This window comes from Oryctolagus cuniculus, chromosome 12 (genome assembly GCF_051225735.1).
Source record: "Oryctolagus cuniculus isolate XC-2025 breed Fujian yellow rabbit chromosome 12, ASM5122573v1, whole genome shotgun sequence".
In the NCBI taxonomy this organism is placed as follows: Eukaryota; Metazoa; Chordata; class Mammalia; order Lagomorpha; family Leporidae; genus Oryctolagus; species Oryctolagus cuniculus.
In genome coordinates, this window is record NC_142878.1 from 52,818,317 (window position 1) to 52,843,141 (window position 24,825).

Sequence of the window (24,825 nt, forward strand, 5' to 3'; positions counted from 1 at the left end):
GAGTTCCTACCTGCTGGTTTAGTCCTTGAATGCCCACAGTGGGTGGGGCTGGTTAAGGATGAAGACAAGAGCCTGGAACTCAATCCAGATCTCTCACATGAGTGGCAGGAACCTATTCCTTGAACCATCATCACTGCTCCCCAAGGTCATTAGCTGGAAGCTGAAACTGGGAGCAAAGCTGGCACTCGAATCCAGGCACTCTTGATGTGGGACGTGGGTGTCCTAGCCAGTTCTGTAAAAGCTAGGCTAAATGCTTACCCTTCTGAGTATTTTAAATAGATTGGGCAGATTGACAGCATTGATCAGTGTTGCATTATTGGAAACCTTTTGCTGTTCTCCTTTTTGCCCAGTTGTCTTTAGGACAGAGCTGAATGAGAGCAGAGGTAATTTGCACAGCAATCCATATATTCTGGTTTCTATGAGAGAGCAGTTTCTGTCAAGGTAGCCCTCTGCTTGGTCTTTTCCCAGACCCACTTACAGAGCCACCACTGAAATGTGCTTTTTGTCTCAAACCCATCTTTGATGTGAGCAAACAGGAAAAAGCTACCTATAGCTCTTTTCTCTATAGTAGATTCAGTAAGTGGAAGACTGAACTGATCATACCAAAAACTCGGAAATCTCCACTGATGTCTTATGGGAAACCACCTTCAGTTTAAAAGAAGGAAGATCGCATGAAGTTTTGTCTTAATTGCTTAAAACCACCTGGGTGTACATCTATGTTCATTTAATTTGTACATGTAAGAGATAAGCATCTCCTTATTTTTAAAAATTGGAATATTACAGATGGTAAAGATGAAAAACAGGAAAATACTGGGACAGAGGCTACAAGACTCTTCTAATTAAAGTCATCAGAGTGGGCTTGTGTTTGATTCTGCCATCTACGAGTTGCATGACCTTGGCAAGTTAACCTTTTTGATCCTTGGTTCACCACTTTATGGAGAAGTACTGCTATTACTGATAGTAGTATTAAAAAAATATACTACAGCAACATAATATTATATGAAATAAAATGAGATGATCAGTTTCATTTTGTTGAGTAAAATAGAAGTAAAATTTTGAGCAAAACATACAGTATGTTAGCATTTTTGCAGTAATACCACTGAATAATAGTGCAAGGGTACATCACATTATTGAAGGAAAGTAGAATTAAAAGATATGTTCATTTTGGTGCAAAAAGTTTAAAAAAATGTTTTCATAATATGCATGTCCTTGCATTTTTTGAGGACCCTCCCTCATATACATATATATGTATATATAGGTACATATTCCCATCTTAACTATGACAGAGGATTAAAAATGAGTGTTATAAACCCAAATCAGCATTTACCTGTGGGCAAAGAGGCCAGATGAAGTTGTAGGTGGAAAGGACTTAAGTTTAACCTATAATGTTCCAACTTTCTAAAAATAAGAAGACTTTCATTTTTTACATGTGTAAATTAACACAGAGATACACATAGATGTTTTTAAACGATTTAAGAAAAAAACTCAAAATAAGGCTCATCTTCCTTCTTTGAAGCCAAAAGTGGTTTCCTATGAAACATCAGTGGGGGTTTCCGCCTTCTCGGTACAATCAGCTCTGTCTTCCTGTGTCTGCTGCAGAGAAGAGAAGAGAGATGAAGGCAGTTGTTTCTTTTTTGCCCACATCAAAGATGGGTCTGAGATAAAAAGCACATTCCGGTGGAGGCTCTCTCAGTGCAGCTGGGGCAAGAACCAGGCAAGAGGAGCTGGGAGTAGCGAAGCAGAATTCTGGCGCCCAGTGCTCAGGAGCAGAAGAGCCCAGGGCGTGATAGGTGGGACTGAGAAGAGCACTCAGCTGTGTAACACCAGCTACAGAGTTTGAAACTAAAAGTCTTTAAAGTCTTTTCTTATTGTAGAAACAAGATCACTATTGTTTCATGACACAATTAAGATGGAAAAACATAGTGCTATAAATTCTTATTTCATTTTTGTATCAAAGCTTCCAGTTTTTCACCTTTGCACTTCCATCATTTGTTGTTGGTGTAAGTGTAACGTGGTTACCATGCAAACTCTGCGTGTTACTAAACTGTATGTCAAAAGCATATATGTGTTACTGTTTTAATAACTAGCTCATTTGGTAACTGATTGTAGAGTCAACTTAGTCCAGTTGCTGTCTATTCCTCCAACTAGGTGAAATCTTTTTACTAGAAGGCTTTTTCCCCCTCTTACATTATACTGTAAGTTTTTTCCTACTTAAATGAGCCCTTAATATAAATATTGAGAAGCTGACAGAAGACACGAATTGTCTAATGAGTCTTAAAATCCCTTTCCAATCACTTGCTATGTGAAGGGTTGTACCACTGTACTGTGTTGCTACCAACAGGATATGAAGATATAATTTTCCACAAACAGAAACCTTCATGAACAAAACAGTTTCTCAAAGTTCAATTTATTGTAAACATTTATTTATTTATTATTTGAAAAGCAAAGTTACAGAGAGAAAGGGGAGAGAGAGAAAAAGAGGGAGATAAGAGAGAGAAATATCGATCTTTCATCCACTGGTTCTCTCTATAATGACTGCAACAGCCAGAGTTGGGCCAGGCCAAAGCCAGGAACCAGGAGCTTCATCAGGGTCTCATGCATAGGTGCAGGGGCCTAAGTAATTGGGCCAGTCTTCTACTGCCCTTCCCAGGCCATTAGCAGGGAGCTGAATTGGAAGTGGAACAGCTGGAACTCGAACTGGTGCCCATATTGGATGCCGGCATCACAGGTGGTGGATTCACCTGCTACACCATAATGGTGGACCCAAAGTTCAATTATTTGAAGTTAATGTTAATATTTGAAGTCAATTATTTGAAGTTAATGAAGTTAATGTTTGATCTTTGGAAATTATTTTCTAATAAAAGGCAGTTGGCTGGTACAGCTTCCCTGTGAACAGCTGGGCTGTGATGTTTCTTGCCTGAAAGCCAGAAGATCTTAGCACAGCCACAGCTTTGTACTGAATAAGGTTTTAAATCTTCCTCCCTCTTTGTCGTCTACTCAGTGCAAACAATGATGCTAGGCTTTGTCCAGATTGGGCTTGAATGGGAGGAGTCCATTAGAAACATGGCTTGAGTCAGTGTGGAAGGTGGCAGGTGCTCTCCAGCTCCAGGAGCCAGACTGGGGAGACCACTGCCTCCCTTGGCCTCTTGTTTCCTGCAAGGAAGGCAAAAGCTAGCACAGGAGCATAGCAAGAGTCATCCAAACAATTTCTCTACTCACCCACCGAGAACTAACCCCTTTTTCTCTTCCCTTAACCTTGTGAGGAGCTATCCATTGTCTTGTCCACATCATGAGAAATTCCCAGTTGTCCGGGGATAAAAGCCTGGGAGTGAGTGTCCAGGTGCTCTTTTGTCCTCTTACAAGTATAGGACTTGCTGACCACGCCCTTCACAGGCCAGCATAGTGGCCGGTGAGCCTGGGACACCAAAGCCCTGTCTAGGTCCAGGATGTGTGTTCAGAGTTTTATTTATTTATTTATTCTGCCAGAGGTATATATAAGAAATTTTAAGATAATGATAGGAAATTCCTTTGAGGCCAAAGTAGCTATTGAGGGGAAGAGAAAAAATAAATTTAGCATTTGCTGAGCATCAGAGAATTGTAGGCACTTAACACAGGTGTCAAAGTTATGCATTATAACAGCTTATAAATTAGTTATATTTAATTTCAGGACAGTAGAATTCTATAAGCTTAGGCTACTTGCCTATGCTTTAGTTATCTAGCTTTTTCTTGTTGGAGAAGAATACTTTGAGGTCTCTTGCAAAACTAAAATCCAGTGTGGCTGTGTGGCTGTGTTCTTCCTCCTCCCTTGCACTGTGGTTTTTGTGCGGCTCTCCTGCGAGACCTTCTCTTTGTGCCTCTGAGTGCACAGTAATACAAGGCAGTGTCTGCAGGAACCAGAGAGCTGATGTACAGATTTGTTGAATTTGCTGTAACCTTAGAATAAAACTTTTTCTTGGCAAAATCAGCATCTCCTTTTCCAGAGTATCCCCACCCTCTGTAGAGAATAAATTCGGGTGCCTGGTTTGGATATTGTCGAAACCAGTAGAGATCGATGTAGCCTGAAGATGAGGTACCATAATGACAGAACAGGTCTCCAGCCTTCCCTTCTACTCCAAGCACTTGTGTCTCCGTGGGTGTGATCCAGTCTGCTCTCCCATAGCCTGCAACATAAAACACGCCAACAACACTGTTACTTGCTGTCTTCTCCAAGAGGGCAGCTTGGAGTACAGGACAGGGCAGTTACCTGGAAGGACCAGGGCTAGAAGTGAAGTGAAGGTAAACTTGATAGTCATCATTTTTTCTGGACTCTTGATTTAGGACCTTACACTTTCAGTGCATTTCAAATCAATTGCATCTCATACTCAAGTCACTGGGAGGGCTTTTCTGGAAATTTCCTATCATAACTCACATGTCAGAAGTGGGAGGAGCTCAACTTATTTGCATAGAAATTTTTTCAAAGGAACATAAGAAACTCCTGTTGGAGGGAAACTGAGAAACACTCATTCTTTGAAGTAATTTAAATGCCCCACATCTCTCTGGACTTTATTTTACGTTTGTGAACAAAGGCAAGATGGAAAGTAAGTTTCCTTCAATTTGTTTTTAAATTTGATTATTTATAGGACAGTCATTAAAATGGTCTTGCTGTAGCTTTAAAGCATCTGCAGTGGTTTGAGAGGCTGGTAGTATGTAACCTGGTTTCACTGCTGTATTTTTTGGTCATGTACACGTACAGTCATGCATATTCCTCTTTGGAATTGAGCTAAACTGTGTCAGATAATAATCATATAATCCAGTTTCACCTTACTTGGACTTTGGTATCTTAAATTAAGTGCACTATATTTTTCCTGTTTCTAAAATAAGGCTTAGTATTGAGCTGGTAGTCGATATTTTGAAGCATAAAGAATATTATAAAGCAGAAAAAACAATAAACAGCTTAAAGCTCATCACTCAAAGACAGTTAATACCCTTACAAGCGTTTTGGTGTTTAGTCACAGGTTATTGTGAAAGTTACCAGCACACTCCTGACAAAAGGGCTTACTTTCTCTCACTGGGCACGATGGCATGATAATGCAGTTGGTATCATCTGATTCACTCTAACTATCAATTATCTATGCTACCTCCCATAGGAAAGCACAGAGCATCTGGTGAGTGCAATGCTGTAACTCAGGCTGAGTGAGGGCTCGGTGAGCAGCATGGCTGCTTTTTCTAAAGCTTATTTTGGAGGGTGGCAGCAAGTCCCTCATCCGACAGCTGCAGAGCCTCCAGCAGCGTTTGAAACCAGGCTGCAGGTGACAAGGGAGCACTCTGCCTCCACAGCACAGAAGTGGTGGCTGAATCTCCAGGCTGGGTTGCTGCAGAGTGCAGGGCGCCGCGGAGTTCTGTCTTACTTGGTGTGCTCCTTAGCCTTCTTGTCTTCTTCTCCACTCCACTCGAAACGAGTAGAAACAGAAATCGGGAGCTTTCTTGCCCACTGTAGGTTTTGAAAGTTCTTCACTTCATAACTGCATATGAAGTTGTACTGTGTTCCTCGTGGACGACCAGAGATGGAGGACTCTGTAGCACCTTGTTACCGCTGCTCACCCTCTCTTTAAAAGGTAACAAATGAAGTCAGCTCAAGTCTTCACAGAAGTCATTATTCTCCATTGGAACTGTAGGGCTCTCAGATAAGTCAGGATGAGTTCCCTCCTTCCCTTTAGTTGTCTGAGGATCCATCCTCAGGATTTTCCAGTACTTCCTGGCCCTTCATGGAATCTGTACTCACAGCCCCGTACCAGCTGAAGCCAAAAGACCACGAGTGCAGTCCATGGCCACTTCATCTTCCTTTGGGGTGTTTTCCTGGAAAATGTGACTTACAGCTCTAAGCACTTCTGTTTTGAACCAATAAACACACACATACAGATACCCACACAGACACACACACAAATACAGACACACACAGACACATACACATATAGGTACACAGATGGATACACAGACATACAGATAAGCAGACACACACACAGAGATACAGACACACAAAGACACATACACAGAGACACACAGACACGTACACACAGACACACAGACATACAGATACACACACAGACACACACACAGGTACACATACACACAGACACATACACAGAGACACACAGACATGTACACACAGACACACACACACAGGTACACATACACATATACACACTGTGAAAAGGAAATAACAATTTAGCTGTTCCAACAACCAGAAAAGAAAGCTCATTTGGTTCTAATTCAAGTTCAGATTCTTCCCACTCTGTCACTCACCAAGTCATTCAAAACCAAACACTGCCATCTTGTGTGCTGATGAAGAATAGATAAAAATTTGGATCCAAATGTTTACCAATGATGGTAGATGCTTCTAAAATTGTCTCACAGTTAAAAGACAAACAAACCAAGTCAACAATAGCTCTATGAACCCATGCTCCTTGGACACTGCAGGAAGTTTGGAAAATTCGTGGGAGCACCAAGAATAAAACGCGGTCACCCCCAGCCTTTACCCCTACACCCATTATGCCTTCATCCAGAGCTCTTTTTCTGTTAGCTTTTTGTTTATAATAAACATAATCACATATTTGTTTAAAAATACAAGCATACTCCAAAATGTTCATGAGAAATAGATTTTTAACAATTTGATTTTGGTGCAAAAATTTTAAAATCCATGCAATGTTTTTTCCTCCATTATGCCATTACTGTGAATATTAAAAAAGCATTTGTTATAGAGACAAATATAAACACACACACACACACACACACACACAGAGCACTTTCATCTGTTGATTTACTCCTCAAATGCCTGCAATGGACAGGGGCTAGGGCGAAGCTAAAGCTAAGAGCTGAGAACTTCCACCAGGTCACCCATGTGGGTGACGGGAGTTTAGTTAATTAGGTCAACACTTGCTGCCTCATAGAATCTGCAGTAGTAGGAAGTTGGAATCAGAAGTCACAGCTGGGCCTCAAACACAGGTATTCTATATGGGAACCAGATATCTTAATTGATGTCTTAGCCATTCAACAGAACCATTGCTCTTTTCCCATGATCTTTTGAAGACTATTCATATGCATGAATTTCAAAACTCTTTGCCCCAAAATAAACATCTTTTTTTCTTAAAGATTTATTTATTTATTTGAAAGAGTTACACAGAGAAAGAAGGAGAGGCTGAGAGAGAGGGCTTCCATCCGCTGGTTCACTCCCCAATTAGCCGCAGTGGCTGAAGCTGTGCTGATCTGAAGCCAGGAGCCAGGATGCTCTTCTGGGTCTCCCATGTGGGTGCAGGGGCCCAGAGACTTGGGCCATCTTCTGCTTTCCCAGGCCATAGCAGAGAGCTGGATTGGAAGTGGAGCAGCCAGGACTCAAACTGTCACCCATATGGGAGGCCGGCACTGCAGGCGGTGGCTTTACCCACTATGCCACAGCGCTGACCCCTAAACTTATCTTTTTAAAAGAAAGGATTAACTTATTTGCTTGAAAAGCAGAGTTAGAGAGAGAGAAGGAGAGATCTTCCATCAGCTGGTTCACTCATCAAATGGCTGCAGTAGCTGGGCTGGGCCAGGATCTCCTACATGGGTAGCAGGGGCCATAACACTTAGGCTATCTTTCACTGCTATCCCAGGCTATTAACAGGGAGCTGGATCAGAAGTAGATTAGCTAGGAAACATGGGAGCTCATATGGGATGCCGGTGTCACAGGTGGCAGCTTTACCCACTACGCCACAATACCAGCCCCTAAACTAATCTTTTTTTTTTTTTAAAGATTTATTTGGTTATTTATTTGAGATAGAGAGAAGTAGAGACAGAGAGAAAGGTCTTCCATCTGCTGGTTCACTCCCCAAATGGCCACAATGGCCTGAGCTGAGCTGATCCAAAGCCAGGAGCCAAGAGCTTCTTCCAGGTCTCCCACACAGGTGCAGGGGCTCAAGGACTTGGGTCATCTTCTACTGCTTTCCTAGACTGTAGCAAAGGCTGGATTGGAACATTAGCTCCCAGGCACGTTAGCAGAGAGCTGGAGCAGAAGTGGAGCAGCCAGGACTCAAACCGACACCCATATGGGACGCTGGTGCTGCAGGTAGGGTCCTTAACCAACTACACCACAGCGCTGGCCCCACCATGTTTTCTTTAGTTCTAGGAAAGATGGGATATTTGTGATCCCTGTTTATTAAAATAATCCCCTTTAATCCCCCATAACGTGCTGAATAAGTACAAAATGAAATAAAATGGCTGGGTTTTCTTTTTTTTTTTTTTTTTTTTGACAGGCAGAGTGGACAGTGAGAGAGAGAGACAGAGAGAAAGGTCTTCCTTTGCCGTTGGTTCACCCTCCAATGGCCGCCGCGGCCGGCGCACTGCACCGGCACACCGCGCTGATCCGATGGCAGGAGCCAGGAGCCAGGTGCTTTTCCTGGTCTCCCATGGGGTGCAGGGCCCAAGCACCTGGGCCATCCTCCACTGCACTCCCTGGCCACAGCAGAGAGCTGGCCTGGAAGAGGGGCAACCGGGACAGAATCCGGCACCCCGACTGGGACTAGAACCCGGTGTGCTGGCACCGCAAGGTGGAGGATTAGCCTAGTGAGCCGCGGCGCCGGCCAATGGCTGGGTTTTCACATCAAGAGATGTAACATACTCATATTGGGTTATGAATTGTAAAGAAATTTTTTATTTTCAAGGAAAACGAAGTTTTATTATACATTATTCTGTATCTTATTTTTCAACTTCAATGAGATATCTTAAATGTATTATCATATCATTAGGTGCACAGTAACTTCATTTTTAAAATGGTTGAATAATAATCTGTAGTATAAATGTACCATTATTTAGCTATTTTTTATCATTGAATACACAGGCTATTTCTAGTTTTTCTGCTCAGTGTAATGTTTGTGGGGCATGTATTCATGTTTAAGTTTTATCATTTACACATTTTCATGAGCTTTGTGAGGATCCCACTCGCATGCATGGATTTCAGTTCTTTTGTACCAAAATTATCTTTTAATTGCGTTTTCTATGAACCTTTTGAACTATCCTTGTATTTCTTTCTGTAATGTAGATCATAGTGTGTCTTTACCTTGCTCTCACTGGAATTTTCAGAGGTAGTTCAAAGAGCTACTCTTCAACTCATTAATCGAACCAATTATTTTTTTTTCTATTTTTTGATTATTTTCCACCTGTAACTTTATTAACTAATTTCAAAGAAATTTTATTTTATAATTTCATCCCAGCTTCTAAGCCACTGTATTAATTTTCTTTATTTTAATACATATCATGACTTTTCCACCACAATCCATTTTTCCATAGTTATAGACATGGCCGCAGCTACTGACTGCAATTGCAATTAGATGATGACTATAAAGAAAACTGTCTTTCAGTTGTGATTGTGCCACTTGTGGTGCAGGATCTTTAAGGCAAACCTACTCCACACAACTCTTCTTAACTGGGACCTGTCATGGTGGTGGCCAAATCATGACCCAGGGTATGATGGCAAGTCTCTGAGAAATAATGGAGTCCTCAAATGAAAATAACTCAGTCTGTCAAAGATAATGCCGGGAAGAACCATCTGCTGATTTGGATTAAATCCAAACATTTTAAAAATGTCTCATGCGTAATAGAAAAAAATGTTTTCTGGTTGTTGGATATAGTATTTGACATCTTGCTAACATGTGTATCGTGAGATATAATGTGAAAATCTGGATATAACTCATTTTGTTTATCTTATCAGTGGGTGAACATTTGGATTGCTTTGACTTTTTGAATATTAGGAATCATGCTGCTATGAATATTCATATACAAAAATTTGCAAGAACATGTTTTCAGTTATTTTTACTTGATACGTGGGAGTGAAATATTAAACCATTCAAGGAATTGACACATGTTTTCTGAAGTGGCTGCCCCATTTTACATTCATACTGGTGATGAATGGGAATTCTGATTTCCCCACATTCTCATCAACAGTTACTATTTTCTGTTTTTCTTGTTTTCTTCCTTCTTCTTTTGGAAATTATCCTAGCAGGTGTGTTGTGGTATTTCATTTGTGTGTGTGTGTGTGTGTGTGTGTTTGATTGAAGATTTATTTATTTGAAAGGCAGAGACAGAAAGAGAGAGAGAGGTCTTCCATCACTGGTTCACTCACCAAATGGCCACAATGGCAGAAGCTGGGCTGATGCAAAGACAGGAGCCAGGAGCTTCCTCCAGGTCTCCCACGTGGGTGCAGGGGCCCAAGCGTTTGAGCCATCTTCCACTGCTTTCCCAGGCCACAGCAGGGAGCTGGATTGGAAGTGGAGCAGCCCAGTCTCAAACCAGTGCTCAATTAAACCAGAGCTTAATTCGCTCTGCCACAGTGCCGGCCCTCTCATTGGGGTTTTGATTGGTATTTCCCTAATAAAGAACGATTTTGAGGATCTCTGCATGTGCTTTTTGGCCATTTGTTCACACTCTTCAGAGCAATGACTATTCAAATCCTTTTACCCTTCTTACATTGGTATTTAAAAAATTTTTAAATTGTAAGATTTCAACAATACATTCCTTTTTTTTAAAAAAAATTCATTTATTTGAAAGGTAGAGTTACAGAGAGGCAAGGGCAGAGAGAGAGAGAGAGAGAGGTGTTCCATCTGATGATTCACTCCCCAGATGGCCACAATGGCTGGAGCTGCACTGATCTGAAGCCAGGAGCCAGGAACTTCTTCTGGGTCTCCCAAGTGGGTGCGGGGGCCCAAGGACTTGGGCCATCTTCTACTGCTTTCCCAGGCCATCCAGCTTGGAAGTGGAGCAGCTGGGGCTCAAACCAACACCCATATAGGATGCCAGTACTGCAGGGGGTGACTTTACCTGCAACACCACAGCACTGTCTCCAACAATACATTCTTGATCCTTAGACACACTTTACAATTATACTCTTTCATTATATTTAATTTTAAATGTTTTTATTTTTAAAAAATTTTCACAGACTTAAAAATTTTGCATATTTGTGGGGTACTATGTGATACTTCAATACATGTATGTATTGTGTGGTGTCCAATCAGGGTAAATATACCTGTCTCTTTAAACAGCTAAGACATCTTCACGGTAAAACAACCTTCCATTCTAGTGAGTTGTCTTTTCATTTTCTTTTGTGTGCTATGAGACACAAAACTTTTAAAATTTGATTAAGCTCTATCTGGATTACTTTGTTGTAAGACTTAGCCTTTTAAAAATTTTGGATTAACATATAATATATGTACACTTTCATGGGGTACAATGAAATATTTCAGCACATGTTTATAGCATGTATTTACTGGGCAAACAAGGTAATTAGCATTTCTATTTTCTTATTACTTCTTTTTCAAAAAATCATTTTATTTATTATTTTGAAAGCCAGAGTTACAGAGAGAGAAGGAGAGACAGAGAGAGATCTTTTATCTGCTGGTTCACTTCCCAGATGGTCACAATGGCCAGTGCTGGGCTAGGCCGAAGCCAGGAGCCAGAAATTTTATCCAGGTCTCCCATGTGGGCAGCAGCAGCCTAAATACTTGGGTCACCTTCTACTGCTTTTCCCAGGCCACTAGCAGGGAGCTGGACTGAAAGTAGAGCAGCGGGGACGCGAGTGCACCCATATCTGATGCTGGTGTTGCAGGCAGCGGCTTTATCCACTATGCCACAACGCTGGCCTGAATTTCTTTATTATTTCTTAAGGTTTGGAGCCTTCTTTTCTACTTTATCACAAAATATATAAAGTGCTATTTTCCCAAAACCATTGCATAGTCCAAAGTCACCACTATTCACACCTGTGTTTTCTTCTAAGCTTCCATCTGTTCAGCTGGTACGTTATGTCTCTGATCTAGTTGAGTGAACTTTTGTGTCTTTGTGAGGCTGAGATCCAATTTTGTTAGCCAATAGTTGCAGCACAATTTTTTAAAGAATTATTTATTTATTTATTTGAGAGGCAGAGTTACAGACAGAGAGAGGGAGAGACGGAGAGGGAGGTCTTCCATCTGCTGGTTCATTCCCTAAATGGCCACAACAGCTAGAGCTGGGCCATTCTGAAGCCAGGAGCCAGGAGCTTTGGCCATCTTCTGCTGCTTTCCCAGGCCATTAGCAGAGAGTTGGATCGGAAATGGAGCAGCTGGGACATGAACCGGAGCCCATATGGGATGCCGGTACTGCAGGTAGTGGCTTAACCTACTACGCCCCAGCGTAATTTTTTGAGATGATTATTCTTTTCCACTTACTGGTGTTGGCCCCTTGTTGTAAGTCAGCTGGTAATAGATGTATGGGCTTGTTCCTGAATTCACAGTTATAGTCCATAGACAGCTATACATCTTTAAGACAGACATGTTAAAATTATTCTACTGTGATTCTGTACTCATCCATTCTCCTTACAGCTTGGCAAAAATAAATCAGTAAATATATATGTTAAACATAAACAAATAACTATTATAATATTAAAAACCACGTTTGGAAGACAAGTCCTTGAATATGTGAGCGTTTGCAGTAATAAAATGGCAGGCTATGTGGGTGGCAGGCAGTGTCCCATTTCATTACAAAGTAGCAGGAGCTGGAGGCAGCAGGGTGACTGGAGGCCCAGCCCTGGGTTTGAGTCCAGGCTGCAGGTGCTGGGGGAACACTGTGCCACTCCAGCACAGAAGTAGGTGCCTGCATCTTCAGGCTTGGAGGCTGAGATAGTCAGATAACTCTGCTTCCTTGTTTCGCTAAACTGTGCCTTCAGTTTCCCACTCCCGGTCACTTCACCACTCTTGTATAAGAGTATCAAGAGCACAAGGCCTTTGCCAGGGTCCTGCTTGTACCACAGAAGGGTGTTAAATGTGCTGGAGGAGTTGCAGTTCAGAGAGATCTCCTCTCCTTCCTGGATGGACACAGCCGGAGGACTCTGATCCAGCTGCTGAGCACGCACCCCTGGTAAGAGAGACAAAAGGAGGCAATGAGAGGCTGTAGATCACCTTCCTCCCATCAGTGACGGATGCCCCGCATTTCCAAGCTTCCCAACCCCGCCCCTGTGCCTTTCCCCTTCCTCCCTCCTTCTCTGGCTTTTCTCCCTCTGTTGCCCTCTTTTCCTAGCCCTGGATAAAGGCCCACCTCCTGGCCTCACAGATTTTCCAGCCCTTTAGAATTCTCTGTGGAAGAATCAGGAATCCCCAAGACTCACATGTCAGCTGCATACATAGGGTTAGTAATAAACTTTCCAGGAGTATCTCCATCAGCAAATAAGTATTCCCCAAATGATTTCCTTTTGCTTCAAGACACTCCTCTAGGCTTACAGTAGCACTCTGCCGACCTGCCGACCCTCGTGTTTTGAGTATCACCCAATCAGATGTCTCACCAGATGTTTCTCCAGCATTTTGAACTAACCTTGCAGGTTGGCTATGAATGGAAACAGCACCCACCTGTGGCTAGATACTACGTTGTTGTCTTTTTTTTTTTTTTTTAGTGACTCACGACCAAAGAAACCAAAGAAACCAAAGAGCATTTGAAGCTAGGCTTCCAGAGGAAAGGCATGCGGTTTACTTATGCATGTGGGCTTGACTAGACTCAGGTCTCAACAGTCAAGCCCCGATCCTTTGTCTTTCCCTACTTTTATGCACTAAATTCAGCAAGGCAGCAACGAGGCACAAGGTAAGACAGTTTTACAATACAGGAATGAGTAAATTATAACTTAAAGGCAATTGCAGGAGGCACACAACTATCTTGTCTTAGGTGTGTGACTAGGCCTTTATGGCAGGTGGGGAACGGGTTTCTTAAGTCAGTATGGGTTTGCTCAGATCCAGCTGGCCCTGTGGTAACAAGCAGGAGGGATCTGCAGCATTCCCTGGAACTGGCCCCTTGAATGTCCAGCAGGAGAGGGTCTGTAGCATTTTCATGCCCTTTGAATAATCTTCCCGTTTCTCCCATTCATCTGGAGAATGCACTTATTGAGTACCCAGCAAATGCTGGGGACGTACAGACAGGAGCAAGACAGAGAGAACTCTGTCCCGGAGGTTCGATACTGGCCAGACTTAAAATTAAGTGTGCTGGATGGAAGGTATGTTTTTTTTCTCTTTTCCTTTCTGAAAACTTAGAGTAAAAGTTTCAGCAAAAGTTATAAAGATCCAAGGACATAAAGAACAGGCAAGAGATGATAGCATGTGTCATGTTTTGGGAAGTGGGAGCGCACGGACAAGTTGAAGCTGGCTTAGCTGACTGCAGAAAGTTGAATCCTAACGTCCTACAGAGGGAAATATCAAGAAAGACTTAGGTCCCTTAGTAGTGTCAACAATTAGAGTGCCTGATACTGAAATCGGAGAAGACCCCCTAAAATATACACTGAAATGTGGCCCCTTAAAGTTCCCTAGAAATGCTATCCCGGGTGCCACATGTACTACCGGAATTTGGGGTGCCTTACGATTTCACCACGGGCTTATTACTAAGTCCCCGATATTAATAAGCCCAAGAGGGTGCTTGCCTAACATTTAAAGAAGAATTCTAAATACCGGCACAGATAAACGAGGCAGCATGGTATGTTTTAAGCTTTTATTTAGTGAGAAAGATGCATAGGAGAGTGAGAGCTTTATTTAAGAGAGAGAGGTAAATAGGGGTTCATACCAAGCACCAGGAACCAGATACATGGATGAGCATCTAGGCCAGGAAGCCTAGAGCACATGGCCTGAAGGCCATATGCCCTGGAGGCATGAGGCTACAGCAAGCCCCTTCCTAGCAAGAGGCCAGGAAAAAAAAGCAGGCCGGGCTACACCGTGTCCCGGCTTTTAGCCCACTTCCAAAGGGGAGTGGTTAATTAACCTGATTGGCTGGTGGGCACCTACGTGTGGCCAGGTAGGGGAATGAGGCCACACAGGGGAGTGGCAAAAGGCATCAGGTAGGGGCATGAGGTCACACAGGGGCGTGGCGAAGGCGTGGTCTTCCAGTTCACAAATCTGATCAATTTTAACCTGTATGCCTGCCTACTTCAATACCTCAGATTGGAGTGAAGGGTGCGGGTAAGGAATCCTGAACAAAATGTATAAACTGCAGTTTTAGGAGGTACAGTAAATACTCTCAGATCTCCCATCTTGATCTGGAAAAGTCTGATGTCCAGTTCTCCCCACTGCTTTCATGGAAAAGTCTATTTTTCTAATTGAAAATTGAAAATTTCTAATTGAACAAAGGACACAAGACTCCTGATATCAGGCTTACTTGATAGTGATGTGAGGCAAATATTTAAAAACAGGAACTGGAGCTCATCTTCTGTTCAAATCCCAGGTTGGTTTTTTTTTTTTTTTTTTTTTTTTTTTTTTTTGTATCCTACTGAATATGAACTGCACTCCAGGGTCACTAAGCATTTCAAAAGACCAGCCCTTGACATGAAAGGCAGAGGAAAACAAAGGGAGGGAAAGGCCCTGAAAGGTTACCCTTGGTTATCAACAGCGCAGTGGGGCAAGCATTCTGGCTGCTCTTGGAGAAGCAAACAAAGCTGAATAATATGAAATTTTTATTTTTACAGAATGTAATTTTAAAAGGACAGTTTGGGTTTTTCAGAATAAAATTGATGTGACCACTCAAATGCCTGGGCTCTGGGCTACGTGCCTGAGTCATACCCCATCGTTTCAGCCTGCCATAGGTAGATGAGCTCCCTCTGTCTACTGTCCGGGGAGGGGTTGGTTTGTGGACCACTGTGCTCCTTACACATAGGAGAGCAGGAGAATTTTATTTGTGTTAGCCTGACTGTCTTTCTCTCCTTCCAGCTGCATCGCTATTTATTTCTCGATTGTCTAGGTTTGTCCAAGATTCACTTCCATTTGTTTGCTTACCTTGGTTTTCACCTCTATTTCTGTTGTGGTGTTGTATGGGGGACAAATTTCTTAATATGAACTACTGTCCCCTACTAAGTAAACATATGCAGGCCCTTCTGTTTCATTTTTCTTTCTATTTTCATGAGTGTAATATTTTACTGGAGAGATGTATTATTTGAAAACAATCAGAATAAGCAAAAAATGAAAACATCATGCAGTTAAAAGGAAATTTTAATTTATTGGCCACTTTCTTAATGGAAGGTAAGAAGTGCAGAGATGACAAAGTTGTAAGTGCTCATCTATTGCTAAAGAGAGGATGAAATGCTAACCTGTATCATTGGAATCTTAGTTACCACTCAAATACAAGTTCTTCTACTCCCAGATCAAATGACCTTGGGTGTGTGACTGAGTCTCTCTGAACTCAGGATATCAGAGAAGTGAGTAATGTCTCTCTCCCAGTGTGGTGAAGAGTGTGTGAAATAAACAGTACACACTACCCACTACATAGTACGTGGTAATAGGATCAGGTGCATCTTGCTATGATCTTCCTAGCACGAATGGCTCCTGGTGTGAAACGTAAAGCCTGGATCAAGGTGCAACTATATTAAGTTAGGCCTCCATCTTGAAACTTGGGCCTGACCAGGCCCTGAACCCTGAGCCAGAAGCTCCTAAAAGTAAATGAATGAACTCCCCTTGTGATAAACTCTCCTAGCAATGACCTTGTCTAAATATGATTAGAGTCAGTGAACTCAAAAGGCTTCCATAGCCTTGGCAACTCATGACAAGAGCCTAGGGTGATTACTGATGCCATAAACAAGAGTGTCAATTTGTTAAGTCAACAACAGGAGTCACTGTGCACTTACTCCTCATGTAGGATCTCTGTCCTTAATGTGCTGTACATTGTGATTTAATGCTATAACTAGTACTCAAACAGTATTTTTCACTTTGTGTTTCTATGTGGGTGCAAACTGTTGAAACCTTTATTTAATATATGCTAAACTGATCTTCTGTATATAAAGAGAATTGAAAATGAATCTTGATGTGAATGGAAGGGGGGAGGGAGAGGGAAAGGGGAGGGTTGCAGGTGGGAGGGAAGTTATGGGGGGGGGAGCCATTATAATCCATAAGCTGTACTTTGGAAATTTATATTCATTAAATAAAAGTTAAAAAAAAAACTCTCCTAGCAACAGCCGATTAACAGATAACAGAGAAATACCTAGAGTTCCTGGTGTCTTCTCAGGGCAGATCAGGTGACTGATAGCTTCCTGAGACCCTGCAGTTCGGCACGTACACCCCAGCAGTCGGACCCTATGCTTCAGCCAATCAATTCAAAAGGCATCAACCCCAGAGCCATCCAACCACCTTTACTAGGTGCGTTCCCACCACTGGATGCACTAATCAGTTCTAAGAGATGTCTTTGAGTTTCCCGCGGGATGAGATGATTTGCTAAATGGTACCATGATGTATAGCATGTCTCTGAAAACCCTATAAAAACCCTGTTAACTGAAGGGTCGGGGCCCTCAATTCAGACCCGCTGCATCGGTGTTGATTGAGAGTCCAGGCCCGGACCTGCAATAAAACTCTCCTGTGTTTTACAGCGGTATCGGCTCCTTGGTGGTCTTTGGGGACAACTGAACTGGGCATAACACTGGCTTTTTCTGTTCTGTTCTGTCCTAATCATGTTATATAAAGAAAGGAACCAAAAGATTGCCACCAACTTGCCCCACGATCCCACTCACATAACCTTGGAGCCTCCATTTCTATAATAAAATGATGAAACCAGTATCTGCCATTCTGTTATCTTTTACTTTATTAAATGTAAATGCCCATGGTTCTTTAACTGTGGTGTATTATACACATTTATTGCAACGAATGCTTTGTAAATGGCATCTATAGTAGATGCTGTATACTAATCTGTAGAGTGTCAAGCAATCAAAACTTCATTCTTTTTACTTTTTGGATTATGTTATCTTTCTGAAAAATTTAAGTAAAAACATAAGTGGCAGAGTTAGACAGTGAGAGAGAGAGACAGAGAGAAAGGTCTTCCTTTTCCATTGGTTCACCCCTCAAATGGCTGCTACGGCTGGTGCGCTGCGCCGATCTGAAGCCAGGAGCCAGGTGCTTCCTCCTGGTCTCCCATGCGGGTGCAGGGCCCAAGGACTTGGGCCATCCTCCACTGCCTGGGCCACAGCAGAGAGCTGGACTGGAAGAGGAGCAACTGGGACAGAATCTGGTGCCCCGACTGGGACTAGAACCCGGGGTGTCAGCGCCACAGGCGGAGGATTAGCCAAGTGAGCCGTGGCGCCAGCCAAAATATGTTTTAAAAAGTTCATACTGCGATGCCTGCACCTCTGCTGACGAGAACCGACCCACACGCTGTCATATGGCCACGCCCTGGATTCCAAGTGTGGGAAACAGCATTCACAACGAAGCGTCTTTCCTGTCCTGCTGTCACAGTATCCGAGAATATGCCATTTGAGGAGATTTCCTTCGAAGCTTCTTCTCTAACATCTTTTCCAGTATAGCCAGGGAGAGCACCTACAGCGTTACCCAGAGATGTACGTTAGCCTGCAAACCACTTCATTTTAGACGCTGAGTTGAGTGATAGATATGTAATCAGTGGACCAAAAGAAGATTTTGGAAAGCAATATAGAGAATAGGAAAACCTCAGGCACTGGATGGGCTAGGGGAGCACTGGGCAGTCGTAGAGCACTGCTGGAGTTAGGTGAAAAGCAGGAGTTTGAGAGCAGGAGGAGACGAAGCTTGCAGAGGTGTGGAGAACCCAAGACAGCGTTTGTGTGGTCCAGTGCTGCTCTAAGGAACTCTGGGTTCAAATCTATTATCAAGAACAGTAAGATGAAATGAGTTTTTTTTTTAAATTTGTTTTTATTTATTTGAAAGAGTTTACAGAGGGAGGTAGAGACACAGAGAGAGGTCTTCCATCTGCTGGTTCCTTCCCCAAATGTCTGCAATGGCTAGAGCTAAGCCAATCTGGAGCCAGGAGCTTCTTCTGGGTCTCCCACATAGGTTTAGGGGCCCACGTGCTTGGACCATGCTCCCCTGCTTTCTTAGGCATTAGCAGGGAGCTGGATCAGAAGTGGAGCATCTGGGACTCGAGTTAGTGCCCATAAGGGATGCAGGTGCTGCAGACCGGGACTTCAACCTGCTGCGCCACAGCACCGGCCCCTGAAATGAGGTTTAAAAAAGGGCGAGCTCCTCCACCAGGACTGTTGAATATGGTTTATTTCTCTCTGAAGCCACAAGTGAGGTGTGGGGCACCTAGGAGTGGTTGCAGCCTGTGCGCAGTGAGAACAGAGGAGGTCACTGAGAGTGGAAAACCATCCGTCCCTTCCGTTGTGCTCACCCACAGGGAGTCTCACAGCCGCCTGAGGCACAGACTGGATTGTCCAGTACAATCAAGAGGAGCTAAAACATCCTTTGACATCTCAGATCATGATCAGGCACAAGGCAGTCCTCCTAGGCTTTTTCTTGCTGCTCACCTAGTAGGGAAGAGCGTCACCTTTCTCACTCCCACTACTGTCTTTTTGAGGATAACCCAAGCAAGGCATAGGAATTTTCCTAAGAAATCTCTTTTCATTTGCATGGGATTTCTCTGTTCCATATGCCTTACCTCAATTAAAAGAACCTGTTTGGTTGTGTTCCAGTACCAGAGCCTCTCTGAGCCAGGTCCATCACTACCAAATGGAGACAGTAATGATGTCCCAGCCAGTCTCACCGTGTTGTTCTGGACAGATGATTAGTTATAAGAATAAACTGCAGGCCGGCGCCACAGCTCACTAGGCTAATCCTCCACCTGTGGCGCCAGCACCCCAAGTTCTAGTCCCGGTTGGGGCGCCAGATTCTTTCCCAGTTGTTCCTCTTCCAGTCCAGCTCTCTGCTGTGGCCAGGGAGTGCAGTGGAGGATGGCCCAAGTGCTTGGGCCCTGCACCCGCATGGGAGACCAGGAGAAGCACCTGGCTCCTGGCTTCGGATCAGTGTGGTGGGTCGGGGTGAACCAATGGAAAAGGAAGACCTTTCTCTCCATCTCTCTCTCTCTCACTGTCCACCCTGCCTGTCAAAAAAAAAAAAAAAAAAAAAAAAAAAAGAATAAACTGCCATGCCCCAAGAGACTGGTAAATCACTGTTACTGGGAGAGCGACACTGTTAAGTTTACTGCAGTGTCTTAGGCAGGCCTAAATAAATAGGTCATATGACAAGCAACTTACCTGCTCCTTCTGTTTCTACTCCTTTCAAAACCAATTTTCTGTTCAAAGACAAGCATTCACTCTCTCCTGTGATTCTGCCTTAGAATGTCCAACAAAACGCGTGAAGCTGAGCCTCAGATATTGGCTTGTACTCTGCGCTGCAGAAATTTCCCTAAGAGATGAGCTGTCAGCATGACATTTTTTTTAACATGCAATGAGAAGTTATCAGTTCTGTCTGTCTCCTTAGAAGTAGCCCAAGAGGAAGAGGCTGGCAGTTTATTCTTATAACTACTCATTTGAGGTTTGCAAATTTTATTGTTCCTAGGATCCTATTGAAAACTATACCTCTATATTATTTCTCAATTAGAAAAATTAGGTTTTAGGCTAAAATGCAAATAAGTGCACACCTGCACACTGTGTTTCTGGAGTTTTGTATGTGTATGTGTAGCCATAAGTCAAGAGATTCCATTTTTTTCTTCCCACATTTGACTTAAACGCGATGGATAAACAATGCTTGTTTAAGAATTTCAGGGACTGGCCGGCGCTGTGGCTCACTAGGCTAATCCTCCGCCTTGCGGCGCCGGCACACCGGGTTCTAGTCCCGGTTGGGGCGCCGGATTCTGTCCCGGTTGCCCCTCTTCCAGGCCAGCTCTCTGCTGTGGCCAGGGAGTGCAGTGGAGGATGGCCCAGGTGCTTGGGCCCTGCACCCCATGGGAGACCAGGAGAAGCACCTGGCTCCTGGCTCCTGCCATCGGATCAGCGCAGTGCGCCGGCCACAGTGCGCCGGCCGCGGCGGCCATTGGAGGGTGAATCAACGGCAAAGGAAGACCTTTCTCTCTGTCTCTCTCTCTCACTGTCCATTCTGCCTGTTAAAAAAAAAAAAAAAAAACGAATTTCAGGGACTGACCTCAGAAAAGTTGGCTGAAACTACAGAGCCTTAGATAAGGACAACATTTCTCAGAACTGACCCGGAATCCACATACTCATCCTCGAGGAACCCTCTCTTAACCCCACCTCCCTTCTCCTTTCCAAGGGCCCTCCTACTACCTTGAGGATTTTTTCCCCCCAAAGATTTATTTATTTGTTTGAAAGGCAGAGTTACAGAGAGAGAGATAAAGAGAGAGAGAGGGAGGGATAGAGAGAGGGAGAGAGAGAGAGATGGAGAGAGAGAGAGGTCTTCCATCCACTGATTAACTCCCCAGATGACCCCAACAGCTGGAGCTGTGCTGATCTGAAGCCAGGAGCCAGGAGCTTCTCCCTGGTCTCCCACACAGGTGCAGGGACCCAAGCACTTGGACCATCTTCTACTGCTTTCCCAGGCCACAGCAGAGAGCTGGATTGGAAATGGAGCAGTCAGGACTCGAACAGGTGCCCATATGGGATGCCAGCGCTGAAGGCGGTGGCTTTACCCGCTACGCCACAGTGCCACCCCTTACCTTGAGGATTTAAGGTGGTCTCTGTGACAAATATCTACCATCTTCTCAGGTTGCCAGCTTCTTAAATTAACCCGATTTCTTACCTCTTGAGTATTGGCTTTCGAATGGTGAGCAGTCAAGCCTGTGTTCACACATGCACACAACACATATTTACATATACACATATACACACATACATCACATGCATACACATATAGATAGGTTTCATTTCACTCACACAGCTCATAGGAATAGGAGTTTATTTTCATGTTATTTAAAATTTAAAAATACTGATAATAGTGTTAACCATGATTTAAGAGAATAGATGGTTTTCCTTACTGTGTTGTCAGAGCCATTTTGGAATGCAACTTTTCAGTGTCTACAAAAATATAAAATAAACATTTCTTTTGTCTCAGCAATTTCACTTGTAGGAATTTATATGTATACATGAGAGTACTCCAAAAAGCTTACAGGAAAATGAAACTAAAAAGCTTATTTTGGTTGGAAAAAGTGGAAATGAAGAGGGTCTTCAAAAAGTTCATAGAAATAAAAGTTGATAGGAAATTCATATTTTGAAAAAACTGTGCATGAATTTCAAAATTGCTGCAGCAAAATAAACTTTTAATTTCCTTTCCACAAACTTTTTAAAGTCCCTCTGTGTGTATGAATTTCTTTATGACAATTAAGAGAAATAGAAATATATATAAAATAAAAGAAGTTCTTGACAAAAAAAAAGAAATAGAAATATATAAATATTATTAATAGGTGAGCAAGCTAAATTATTATTCAACCATATTATGAAGTTATTTACATGTGTCAAAAGGACCAAAATACATACATATTTGTATAAGCACACCTCAAACATTTAAAAAATAAAAACAAGTTGCAAAAAAGTAAACATGATATGACCAATTTACATATTAAATTTGAGTAAATATTTCTACAAGTATTCACGTCAGTGAAAAAGAATGACTACCAGGACACTGTATGCTGTAAAAATGAGTTCTCATGGGAGTTGAAGAGGAAATGGGATGGAGGTGAGGACAGTCAATTTGGCTTTCAAGCTTTGCTGCACCTGCGTTTGTAATGGTTTAACTCTTTAGCAATGAAAAGACTTCTGTATTTTTGTGTAATAAAAGTATTTCGGCCGGCGCCATGGCTCAATAGGTTAATCCTCCGCCTTGCGGCGCCGGCACACCGGGTTCTAGTCCCGGTAGGGGCACCGGATTCTGTCCCGGTTGCCCCTCTTTCAGGCCAGCCCTCTGCTGTGGCCAGGGAGTGCAGTGGAGGATGGCCCAAGTCCTTGGGCCCTGCACCCCATGGGAGACCAGGATAAGTACCTGGCTCCTGCCATCGGATCAGTGCGGTGTGCCGGCCGCAGCGCGCCAGATGCGTCGGCCATTGGAGGGTGAACTAATGGCAAAAGGAAGACCTTTCTCTCTGTCTCTCTCTCTCATTGTCCACTCTGCCTGTCAAAAAAAAAAAAAAGTATTTCAACAAAGATTAAACAACGAAATTAATATCCATGTATTTGTTCCTTTTTTTTCTTCCTTTCAAAAATGACCTGTATCTTAAGGGGTGTGCTAAAAGTGAGCAACAAAGAATATTTCAAATTCTTCTTGAGGGCCAATTTTGAAATTCATTTCCCTTTTCAAGAGGTTGGAAAGATTAATAGGAGGTAATATTTAGAGTCTGGGCACTTCCTGGGGTCCAAAGAAGAAAGCCCATGGGGCAACCAAATTGTTGTTCTCACTTTTTTTTTTTTTTTAAACTGAGACCTACACAGAAAGCAAGATTTGCATGAAAGAAAGAGCCATGGCAAATTCCCATTTCCTTCTTCATTTTTTCAAGATTGTAATTGTGATTCTTTTCTTTTCTTTTAGTTTTCTTTATAATCACAAGCTTAACCCTCAACTAAATAAATAATTCAATAAGTAGTAAATAGAAAAACCACAGTTTCTCAAGAGTATAGAAAAGGGCTGTAAACAATAATCAAAACTCAAAATGCCAATTTCACTCGTGTATGTTACTTTTTTTGTATTCTGTGTGTTAGTAATTGTGATTCTTAGTCTCTTCGTAAGACTAATGTCAGTTCAGGCCTTTCAATAATGTTAGCCCTACTTCCTCAATATCTTTATTCCTTTAGTTTTACCCTCCTTGATTTTTTCACTATCTTCTCCTTACCTCTTTTTCTTTTTTTTCTTTACTTTTCCTATTCTTCTGTTGAGCCTCAGCTCATTCTTACGCAGTAAGCTCTTTAGATGGTGAGATATTGTGCAGCTGCAGCCCCATCTGCCCCAGTGTGTGTCTCTCACGATGCAGTAGTACACGGCAGCATCTCTCAGCGTAATGTGGGGCAGGATCAAGGTACTGAACTTTCTGTCTGCTGCGATGGTCAGAGAGGCCCCTCCATTGGTCACATTGTTTTTAACACCATAAATCACATACTCTGGACCCTGAAGCGGAATCTGTCGATACCAATATATGTACTCACTTCCACTGATTGTGGAGTGGTTACACGGCAGGTGTACAGGGTCTCCCTCAGTAGTCTCCATTGAAGTTGGCTGTGTGGTCTTAGCATCAGCCATAATACCTAAAGGGTCAAGAAAGAAAAGATCAGTTCAGGATTGTCAAATTCTGGTGCGTCTAAAAATCGGGTTCCCAAACAGTCATGGAACCCTCCTCCCTTGTCCTGCCTCCTACCAGAGTATTTTCATGTGTGCAGCAAGAGAAATACTGCTGGTGTTTTTTCATGAGATATCCATAACCACAGTGGCCACCTTCCACAGTCCTCAAGCTGATGAATCTCAAATTCCGCGCAGCTGTGAGCAGTGGCTGTGATGGAGCCCCTCACACTGTGTTCTCAGCCTCCTTACAGCACAGGTAAGAAGTTCTCCGGCAGTATGATTAATCTCAGTGATAGGAGAGGAGGCAGCAGCTACCTCTCCTTTGTCTCTAGCCAAAAGCCCATTCTTTGTTAAGCCCAGAACACTTACCTGAAGTTAACAGAACAATCACTCCTGCCACCAGCCTCATAGTTCAAGCGTGAATGGAAATTCTGTGCCTCTGAACTCAGAATCTGTGTCTGATCTGGAGTTGGAGGAAGCTCCAGCAACACGGCAGCAGCCATCAGCACAGCTCCACACCAGGCAGCTTTTATTTGGGGTTCCCCAGCTGAGCGTCAGCTAAAGACACAACAGTCTATTGGTTAGGTCTCTCCCCACCCACAAGTTTAAATGTGAGTTTTAGAAGAGGGTAAGAATGTTTTCCCAAGATGTAGCTTAATTTAAGGTTTACATTGAGATCAAACTCGAGTTGGCTGTGTCTGAATGAGTAAAACCTCTCAAAGGAGATGATTATCCACCCTTTCTTTTTGGTCAGGGCAAAATGCACCACTAGTAGTTGGTGGTTTGATGCTCCATCAGGTTGGCAGGAAATGCCCTTTAT

General features: G+C 43.0%; 1 long non-coding RNA gene across 1 annotated transcript; it reads right to left on the minus strand.

Moving 5' to 3' along the window:
* Positions 1-2,399: 2,399 nt before the first annotated feature.
* LOC149123034 (uncharacterized) lies at positions 2,400-4,376 on the minus strand. Its single transcript, XR_016217972.1, has 2 exons — positions 4,244-4,376; positions 2,400-4,160 (listed from the first exon to the last, which is right to left on the minus strand). It is a non-coding gene; the product is annotated as an uncharacterized LOC149123034 (long non-coding RNA).
* Between the last annotated feature and the right edge of the window lie 20,449 nt (positions 4,377-24,825).